At 42.9% G+C, this 10,664-nt stretch overlaps 1 pseudogene; it reads right to left on the bottom strand.

The window, feature by feature from the left end:
* Positions 1–10,664, bottom strand: part of LOC109886624 (cAMP-specific 3',5'-cyclic phosphodiesterase 4C-like) — a 35,987-nt pseudogene that overhangs the window by 736 nt on the left and 24,587 nt on the right.

The raw sequence follows: 10,664 nt of genomic DNA, 5'->3' as shown, positions 1-10,664 counted from the left end.
GTGCACTACTGTTGACCAGAATGGCGCCCTATTCCCTCTGTAGTGGCACTACTGTTGACCCAGAATGGCTCCCCTATTCCCTCTGGTATTGCACTACCTTAGACCAGAATGGGACCCTATTCCCTCTGTAGTGCACTACATTAGACCAGAATGGCTCCATATTCCCTCTGTAGTGCACTACATTAGACAGAATGGCTCCCTATTCCCTCTGTAGTTGACTACATTAGACCAGAATGGCTCCCTATTCCCTCTGTAGTGCACTACATTAGACAGAATGGTTCCCTATTCCCCTTTAGTGCACCTACTGTTGACCAGAATGGCACCCTAATCCCTCTGTAGTGCACTACATTAGACCAGAATGGCGCCCTATTCCCTCTGTAGTGCACTACTGTTGACCAGAATGGATCCCTAGTTCCCTCTGTTCTTTACTACATTAGACAGAATGGCTCCCTATTCCCCTCTGTATGCACTACATTAGACCAGAATGGCTCCCTATTCCCTCTGTAGTGCACTACATTAGACCAGAATGGTTCCCTATTCCCTCTGTAGTGCACTACTGTTGACAGAATGGCACCCTATTCCCTCTGTAGTGCACTACATTAGACCAGAATGGCTCCCTATTCCCTCTGTAGTGCACTACATTAGACCAGAATGGGACCCTATTCCCTCTGTAGTGCACTACTGTTGACCAAATGGGACCCTATTCCCTCTGTATGCACTACTGTTGACCAGAATGGTTCCCTATTCCCTCTGTAGTGCACTACATTAGACCAGAATGGGACCCTATTCCCTCTGTAGTGCACTACATTAGACAGAAGGGGACCCCCTATTCCCTCTGTAGTGCACTACATTAGACCAGAATGGCTCCCTATTCCCTCTGTAGTGCACTACTGTTGACCAGAATGGTTCCCTATTCCCTCTTAGTGCACTACATTAGACCAGAATGGCTCCCTATTCCCTCTGTAGTGCACTACATTAGACCAGAATGGCTCCCTATTCCCTCTGTAGTGCACTACATTAGACCAGAATGGCTCCCTATTCCCTCTGTAGTGCACTACATTAGACCAGAATGGCACCCTATTCCCTCTGTAGTGCACTACATTAGACCAGAATGGGTTCCCTATTCCCTCTGTAGTGCACTACTGTTGACCAGAATGGCTCCCTATTCCCTCTGTAGTGCACTACTGTTGACCAGAATGGCTCCCTATTCCCTCTGTAGTGCACTACATTAGACCAGAATGGGACCCTATTCCCTCTGTAGTGCACTACATTGACCAGAAGGGCTCCATATTCCCTCTGTAGTGCACTACATAGACCAGAATGCTCCCTATTCCCTCTGTAGTGCCTACATTAGACCAGAATGGCTCCCTATTCCCTCTGTAGTGCACTACACATTAGACCAGAATGGTTCCCTATTCCCTCTGTAGTGCACTACTGTTGACCAGAATGTCACCCTATTCCCTCTGTAGTGCACTACTGTTGACCAGAATGGGACCCTATTCCCTCTGTAGTGCACTACATTAGACCAGAATGGCTCCCTATTCCCTCTGTAGTGCACTCTGTTGACCAGAATGGCACCCTATTCCCCTCTGTAGTGCACTACTGTTGACCAGAATGGCTCCCTATTCCCTCTGTAGTGCACTACTTAGACCAGAATGGCTCCCTATTCCTCTGTAGTGCACTACATTAGACCAGAATGGGACCCTTTCCCTCTGTAGTGCACTACATTGACCAGAATGGGACCCTATTCCCTCTGTAGTGCACTACTGTTGACCAGAATGGCTCCCTATTCCCTCTGTAGCACTACATTAGACCAGAATGGCTCCCTATTCCCTCTGTAGTGCACTACATTAGACCAGAATGGGACCCTATTCCCTCTGTAGTGCACTACTGTTGACCAGAATGGCTCCCTATTCCCTCTGTAGTGCACTACATAGACCAGAATGGTTCCCTATTCCCTCTGTATGCACTACATTAGACCAGAGTAAAGGTAAAGGGAGCTATGACCTCAGGTAAGGATGAGCTATGACCTCAGGGTAAGGATGAGCTGACCTCAGGATAAAGGATGAGCTATGACCTCAGGGTAAAGGATGAACTATGACCTACAGGGTAAAGGAGGTACGGGTCGGGTAAAGGATGACTATGACCTCAGGGTAAAGGATGAACTATGACCTCAGGTAAAGGAGAAACTATGACCTCAGGGTAAAGGATGGATCTGACCTCAGGGTAAAGATGAACTATGACCTCAGGGGGAATAACTATGACCTCAGGGTAAAGGATGGATCATGACCTCAGGGTAAAGGATCAACTATGACCTCAGGGTAAAGGATAACCTGATGACCTCAGGGTAAAGGATGAACTATGACCTCAGGGTAAAGGATGAACTATGACCTCAGGTGGTAAAGATGGATCATGACCTCAGGGTAAGGATGAACTGACCTCAGGTAAAGGATGAACCATGACCTCAGGGTAAAGGATAAACCATGACCTCAGGTAAAGAACCATGACCATGAACCCTCAGGGTAAGGAAGGCTATACATGCCTACTCAGGTACAGAAGGTTCCTCTCTCTTTGCATTTATTTTTTTCAATTCCGACAAAATGGAAGAAAAAAGTCCAGTTGAACGCAGCTCCAGACGAGTCTTGGGTACGATTGTCTTTTAGATATGAAGTTTACATACACCACACCTGTAAGTCCATGGCTGAGTCCCAAATGGCACCCTTTTCCCTATGTAGTGCACTACTTTCGACCAGGGCCCTATGGCCAATGGCACCCTATTCCCTATGTAGTGCACTACTTTCGACCAGGCCCTATGGCCAAATGGCACCCTATTCCCTATGTAGTGCACTACTTTCGACCAGGGCCCATTTGGGAGACAGCCTATAAGTCCTCTATCTATCTTAGTGTGCCCAAAAGCCTGTTGTAGCATGGACAGTAACATTGAGGACTTTCACTTCACCATTTTGAAGTAGTCAACTGGGCAGGACATCCTGTGGGTTAAGGAAGGATCACATAATTCCATCGAGGTCACAAGAGTGGGTGGGGGGGGGGGGGGGGGGGGGAGTGAATCGCCAACCTTGGCTTTGTGCCTGTTTTAAATATCACCCTCCAGGTGGCTGTGAATCGCCAACCTTGGCTTTGTGCCTGTTTAAATATCACCCTCCAGGTGGCTGTGAACGCGCCAACCTTGGCTTTGTGCCTGTTTAAATGACACCCTCCAGGTAACTGTGAATCGCCAACCTTGGCTTTGTGCCTGTTTAAATATCACCCTCCAGGTGGCTGTGAATCGCCAACCTTGGCTTTGTGCCTGTTTAAATATCACCCTCCAGGTGGCTGTGAATCGCCAACCTTGGCTTTGTGCCTGTTTAAATGACACCCTCCAGGTGGCTGTGAATCGCCAACCTTGGCTTTGTGCCTGTTTAAATGACACCCTCCAGGTGGCTGTGAATCGCCAACCTTGGCTTTGTGCCTGTTTAAATAACACCCTCCAGGTGGCAGTACGCACCCTTTCAGTTTGTTTACCAACTCATAGAAGGAGTAGAAGAAGGAAAAAATGAACTACTTCAAAATGGAGATGGCCACAGTCTGTGCATTATGGTCGTCTGTCAAAGACGCCATAATGGGACAGAATACAATGTTGGCGATCTCTTAACATCTCTATGGTGGCAGGAATCAACGTGACCTTTACCTCTATATTGGGTTATTTTCTTTCTTGATGCTCAGACTGTGGATCCAAATAAAGTGTTCCAGTGTGTTCTTGCTCCAGAATGCCCTATAGGTACAGATCTAGGATCAGCTTCCCCCTCCCCCAATCCTAACCTTAACTATTAGTGGGGGTGGGTGGTGGGGGACAATGTTAAACTGACCCAAGATCAGTGTCTAGGGCAACTTCACCCTCCGTCTCCATGTTTAATAGTCCAATGGAGTCCGAAAGAGCATTGTTTATTGTTTTGCATGTGCTGGCCGGTGGGTGTTACAGTGTGTGTTACAGTCTTAATAGTCCGTAGTGCTACAAAATAGCTGTTAAAAGAAGGTTCCCCTGGTGGCAGTGGTCTCCATGTACAAAGGCTACAGGTCATGAAGACTGAACGACTGCATTCCAAATGCCAACCTATTCCCTATGTAGTGCACTACTTTTGACCAGAGCCCTTTGTGCAGTATAAAGGGAATAGGTTGCCATTTGGACACAGTTCATGGCCTTGGTTGGGGCGAGGCAGACACTGCCTCGGGTGTCAGGGCCTTGGTTGGGGCGAGGCAGACACTGCCTCGGGTGTCAGGGACTTGGTTGGGGCGAGGCAGACACTGCCTCGGGTGTCAGGGACTTGGTTGGGGCGAGGCAGACACTGCCTCGGGTGTCAGGGCCTTGGTTGGGGTGAGGCAGACACTGCCTCGGGTGTCAGGGCCTTGGTTGGGGTGAGGCAGACACTGCCTCGGGTGTCAGGGCCTTGGTTGGGTGAGGCAGACACTGCCTCGGGTGTCAGGGCAGGTGACATCACTTTGTTCCACGGTGGAAAATGTTTACTAGCTAGCTACCTCACACCTGCAACACTTCCTCCATCGCTCTTCCCTCCATATCTCTTCTTCCATCTCTCTTCCTCTTTCCCTCATCTCTCCTCCTCTTCCTCCATCTCTCCTCCTCTTCCTCCATCTCTCCTCCTCTTCCTCCATCTCTCATTCACTGGGTCTGATTTAGCTTCTCTCCTCTTTTATCTATTCTTCTTTTTTTGATCTCCTCATTTCCAACTAACTTTTCCTACTTCTCATCTCCTTCCTCCTTTTCCTCTTTCATTCTACTCCTTCTTTCTTCCCCTCCTCCTCCTCCTCCTCCTCCTCCTCCTCTTTTTTCTCCCCCTCCTCATCTTCTTTCTCCTCCTCTCCTCTTCTTTCTCCCCCTCCTCTCCTTCTTTCTCTCCTCCTCCTCTTCTTTCTCCCCCTCCTCTCCTTCTTTCTCCTCCTCCTCCTCTTCTTTCTCTCCCCTCCTCTCCTTCTTTCTCTCCTCCTCCTCCTCTTCTTTCTCCCCCCTCCTCCTTCCTTCTTTCTCCTCATCCTCCTCCTCTTCTTTCTCCTTCTTTTCCTCTTCTCCTTCTTCTTCCTCCTGTTCTCTCTTTCTTCCTCCTCCTGTTCCCCTCCTTCTTCCTCCTCCTCCTCTTCTTCTCCTTCCTTCTGCTCTTCCCCCAACACAGTCTTGTTCTCCATTTTGGTTCTCCACATCCCCTTTATCTTTGACATCCTCCTCTCCTCTATCTTCTTCTGCCTCCTCTTCAACATGGTCCTCCTCCACCTCTTCAACATGGTTCTCCTCCACCTCTTCAACATGGTCCTCCTCCTCCTCTTCAACATTGTCCTCCTCCTCCTCCTCCTCCTCTTCAACATGGTCGTCCTCCTCCACTTCTTCAACATGGTCCTCCTCCTCCCCTTCAACATGGTCTTCTTCCTCCTCCTCTTCAACATGGTCTTCCTCCTCTTCAACATGGTCCTCTATCTCCTCTTCAACATGGTCCGCCTCCTCCTCTTCAACATGGTCCTCCTCCTCTTCAACACAGTTCCCCCTCCACCTCTTCAACATGGTTCTCCTCCTCCTCCTCAACATGGTTCTCCTCCTCCTCCTCCTCAACATGGTTATCCTCCACCTCTTCAACATGGTTCTCCTCCTCAAGATGGTTCTCCTCCTCCTCCTCAACATGGTTCTCCTCTTCCACTTCAACATGGTTCTCCTCCTCTTCAACATGGTTCTCCTCCTCCTCCTCTTCAACATGGTTCTCCTCTTCCACTTCAACATGGTTCTCCTCCACCTCTTCAACATGGTTCTCCTTTGAATTGTCCTGGTTTCCGTTCTCCTGTCTGACCATGTGTTGGGACCCGTTGAGTTGTTGTATGTGGTTGTGGTTTGGCTCCACATCTTCCAGTGCCAGCTCAAACTGGGAGGATAAAGAGAAGACAGTAGATTGATAGTTAGTTATATAGATGGTCATTGATAAAGAGAAGACAGTAGATTGATAGTTATATAGATGGTCATTGATAAAGAGAAGACAGTAGATTGATAGTTTTTTATAGTCATTGATAAAGAGAAGACAGTAGATTGATAGTTTGTTATATAGTCATTGATAAAGAGAAGACAGTAGATTGATAGTTAGTTATATAGATGGTCATTGATAAAGAGAAGACAGTAGATTGATAGTTAGTTATATAGATGGTCATTGATAAAGAGAAGACAGTAGATTGATAGTTTGTTATATAGTCATTGATAAAGAGAAGACAGTAGATTGATAGTTAGTTATATAGATGGTCATTGATAAAGAGAAGACAGTAGATTGATAGTTTGTTATATAGTCATTGATAAAGAGAAGACAGTAGATTGATAGTTAGTTATATAGATGGTCATTGATAAAGAGAAGACAGTAGATTGATAGTTTGTTATATAGTCATTGATAAAGAGAAGACAGTAGATTGATAGTTAGTTATATAATGGTCATTGATAAAGAGAAGACAGTAGATTGATAGTTTGTTATATAGTCATTGATAAAGAGAAGACAGTAGATTGATAGTTAGTTATATAGATGGTCATTGATAAAGAGAAGACAGTAGATTGATAGTTTAGTTATATAGATAGGCATTGATAAAGAGAAGACAGTAGATTGATAGTTTGTTATATAGATAGTCATTGATAAAGAGAAGACAGTAGATTGATAGTTTGTTATATAGTCATTGATAAAGAGAAGACAGTAGATGATAGTTAGTTATATAGATGGTCATTGATAAAGAGAAGACAGTAGATTGATAGTTTTGTTATATAGATAGTCATTGATAAAGAGAAGACAGTAGATTGATAGTTTGTTATATAGTCATTGATAAAGAGAAGACAGTAGATTGATAGTTAGTTATATAGATGGTCATTGATAAAGAGAAGACAGTAGATTGATAGTTTGTTATATGTCCATTGATAAAGAGAAGACAGTAGATTGATAGTTAGTTATATAGATGGTCATGATAAAGAGAAGACAGTAGATTGATAGTTTGTTATATAGTCATTGATAAAGAGAAGACAGTAGATTGATAGTTAGTTATATAGATAGGCATTGATAAAGAGAAGACAGTAGATTGATAGTTAGTTATATAGATGGTCATTGATAAGAGAAGACAGTAGATTGATAGTTTGTTATATAGTCATTGAGAAAGAGAAGACAGTAGATTGATAGTTTGTTATATAGATGGTCATTGATAAAGAGAAGACAGTAGATTGATAGTTTGTTATATAGTTATTGATAAAGAGAAGACAGTATATTGATAGTTAGTTATATAGATAGTCATTGATAAAGAGAAGACAGTAGATTGATAGTTATATAGATGTCATTGATAAAGAAAGACAGTAGATTGGTAGTTATATAGATGGTCATTGATAAGAGAAGACAGTAGATTGATATTTGTTATATAGTCATTGATAAAGAGAAGACAGTAGATTGATAGTTAGTTATATAGATGGTCATTGATAAAGAGAAGACAGTAGATTGATAGTTATATAGATGTCATTGATAAGAGAAGACAGTAGATTGGTAGTTTGTTATATAGTCATTGATAAGAGAAGACAGTAGATTTGATAGTTATATAGATGTCATTGATAAGAGAAGACAGTAGATTGGTAGTTTGTTATATAGTCATTGATAAAGAGAAGACAGTAGATTGATAGTTTGTTATATAGATAGTCATTGATAAGAGAAGACAGTAGATTGATAGTTTGTATATAAGTCATTGATAAAGAGAAGACAGTAGATTGATAGTTAGTTATATAGGATGGTCATTGATAAAGAGAAGACAGTAGATTGATAGTTTGTTATATAGATAGTCATTGATAGAGAGAAGACAGTAGATTTGATAGTTTTTGTTATCTAGTCATTGATAAAGAGAAGACAGTAGATTGATAGTTAGTTATATATTCATTGATAAAGAGAAGACAGGTATATTGATAGTTAGTTATATAGATAGGCATTGATAAAGAGAAGACAGTAGATTGATAGTTTGTTATATAGTCATTGATAAAGAGAAGACAGTAGATTGATAGTTAGTTATATAGTCATTGATAAAGAGAAGACAGTAGATTGATAGTTAGTTATATAGATGGTCATTGATAAGAGAAGACAGTAGATTGATAGTTTGTTATATAGTCATTGATAAAAGAAGACAGTATATTGATAGTTAGTTATATAGATGGTCATTGATAAAGAGAAGACAGTAGATTGATAGTTTGTTATATAGTCATTGATAAAGAGAAGACAGTAGATTGATAGTTTGTTATATAGTCATTGATAAAGAGAAGACAGTAGATTGATAGTTTGTTATATAGTCATTGATAAAGAGAAGACAGTAGATTGATAGTTTGTTATATAGTCATTGATAAAGAGAAGACAGTAGATTGATAGTTTGTTATATAGTCATTGATAAAGAGAAGACAGTAGATTGATAGTTTGTTATATAGTCATTGATAAGAGAAGACAGTAGATTGATAGTTTGTTATATAGATAGTCATTGATAAAGAAAGACAGTAGATTGATAGTTTGTTATATAGATAGTCATTGATAAAGAGAAGACAGTAAGATTGATAGTTTGTTATATAGTCATTGATAAAGAGAAGACAGTATATTGATAGTTAGTTATATAGAGGGTCATTGATAAAGAGAAGACAGTAGATTGATAGTTTGTTATATAGTCATTGATAAAGAGAAGACAGTAGATTGATAGTTAGTTATATAGATGGTCATTGATAAAGAGAAGGACAGTAGATTGATAGTTTGTTATATAGTCATTGATAAAGAGAAGACGTAGATTGATAGTTTGTTATATAGATAGTCATTGATAAAGAGAAGACAGTAGATTGATAGTTTGTTTATATAGTCATTGATAAAGAGAAGACAGTAGATGATAGTTAGTTATATAGATGGTCATTGTAAAGAGAAGACAGTAGATTGATAGTTTGTTATATAGTCATTGATAAGAGAAGACAGTAGATTGATGGTTATATAGATGGTCATTGATAAAGAGAAGACCGTAGATTGATAGTTTGTTATATTAGTCATTGATAAAGAGAGACAGTAGTAGTTCATTAATAGATCATCCTTTCCTTGTGTGCGTGTGTGCGTGTGTGCGTGTGTGTGTGTGTGTGTGTGGTGTGTGTGTGTATGTGTGTTGCGTGTGTATGTGTATGTGTATGTGTGCGTGCGTGCCGTGCGTGCGTGTGTGTGTGTGTGTGTGTGTGTGTGTGCGTGCGTTGCGTGCGTGCGTGCGTGCGTGCGTGCGTGCGTGCGTGCGTGCGTGCGTGTGTGTGTGTGTGTGTGTGTGTGTGTGTGTGTGTGTGCGTGCGTGTGTGTGTGTGTGTGTGCGTGTGTGTGTGTGTGTGTGTGTGTGTGTGTGCGCATGCATGTGCGTATGCGTGTGTGTGTTACCTGGAAGCGGTCTGTGAGCAAGGTGTTTGTCGTAGGGAGGAGAGGGGCTCTGAGGCATGGTGGACTGGTACCAGTCTCTGTTCTCCTCCAACGTGTCCAGCAGGTCCTGAGCATCAGGGTGGACCAGGTCACCCCACGTCTCCCACAGAGGGTGGACTATGTAGTCTATGAAACCCACCTGGAGTTAGAGAGAGGGAGGGAGAGAAAGAGAGAGGGAGAGGGAGGGAGAGGAAGGGAGAGTGAGAAAGGGATGGGGAGGGAGAGAGAGGGAAAGGGAGATGAGAAAGGGAGATAGAGAAAGGGAGAGAGAAAGGGAGAGAGGGAGGGAGAGAGAGACACACCAACAGATTTTTCACCTTGTCTGCTTGAAGATTTGAACAAGTGACCTTTTGGTTATTGGCCCAATGCTCTAACTGTCTAACTGTCTTACTGTCTAACTGTGTAACTGCCTAACTTTCTAACTCTCTAACTGCCTAAACTGTCTAACTGCCAAACGGTCTAACTGCCTAACTGTCTAACTGTCTTACTGTCTAACTGTGTAACTGCCTAACTTTCTAACTCTCTAACTGCCTAACTGCCTAAACTGTCTAACTGCCAAACAGTCTAACTGCCTAACTGTCTAACTGTCTAACTGCCAAACGGTCTAACTGCCAAACGGTCTAACTGCCTAACTGCCTAACTGTCTAACTGTCTAACTGCCTAACTGCCTAACTGTCCAACTGTCTAACTGCCTAACTGCCTAACTGTCTAACTGCCTAACTGTCTAACTACCTAACTGCCTAACTGTCTAACTGCCTAACTGCCAAACGGTCTAACTGCCAAACGGTCTAACTGCCTAACTGCCTAACTGTCTAACTGTCTAACTGTCTAACTGCCTAACTGCCTAACTGTCCAACTGTCTAACTGCCTAACTGCCTAACTGTCTAACTGCCTAACTGTCTAACTACCTAACTGCCTAACTGTCTAACTGCCTAACTGTCTAACTGCCTAACGGTCTAACTGTCTAGCTGCCAAACGGTCTAACTGTCTAACTGCCAAACGGTCTAACTGTCTAACTGTCTAACTGCCAAACGGTCTAACTGCCTAACTGCCTAACTGTCTAACTGCCAAACGGTCTAACTGTCTAACTGCCAAACGGTCTAACTGTCTAACTGCCAAACGGTCTAACTGCCTAACTGCCTAACTGTCTAACTGTCTAACTGTCTAACTGCCTAACTGCCTAACTGCCTA

Source organism: Oncorhynchus kisutch, unplaced genomic scaffold (genome assembly GCF_002021735.2).
Source record: "Oncorhynchus kisutch isolate 150728-3 unplaced genomic scaffold, Okis_V2 Okis01b-Okis20b_hom, whole genome shotgun sequence".
Lineage (NCBI taxonomy): Eukaryota > Metazoa > Chordata > Actinopteri > Salmoniformes > Salmonidae > Oncorhynchus > Oncorhynchus kisutch.
Note: the sequence above shows the minus strand (reverse complement) of the source record. Positions and strands in the feature narration are given on the sequence as shown.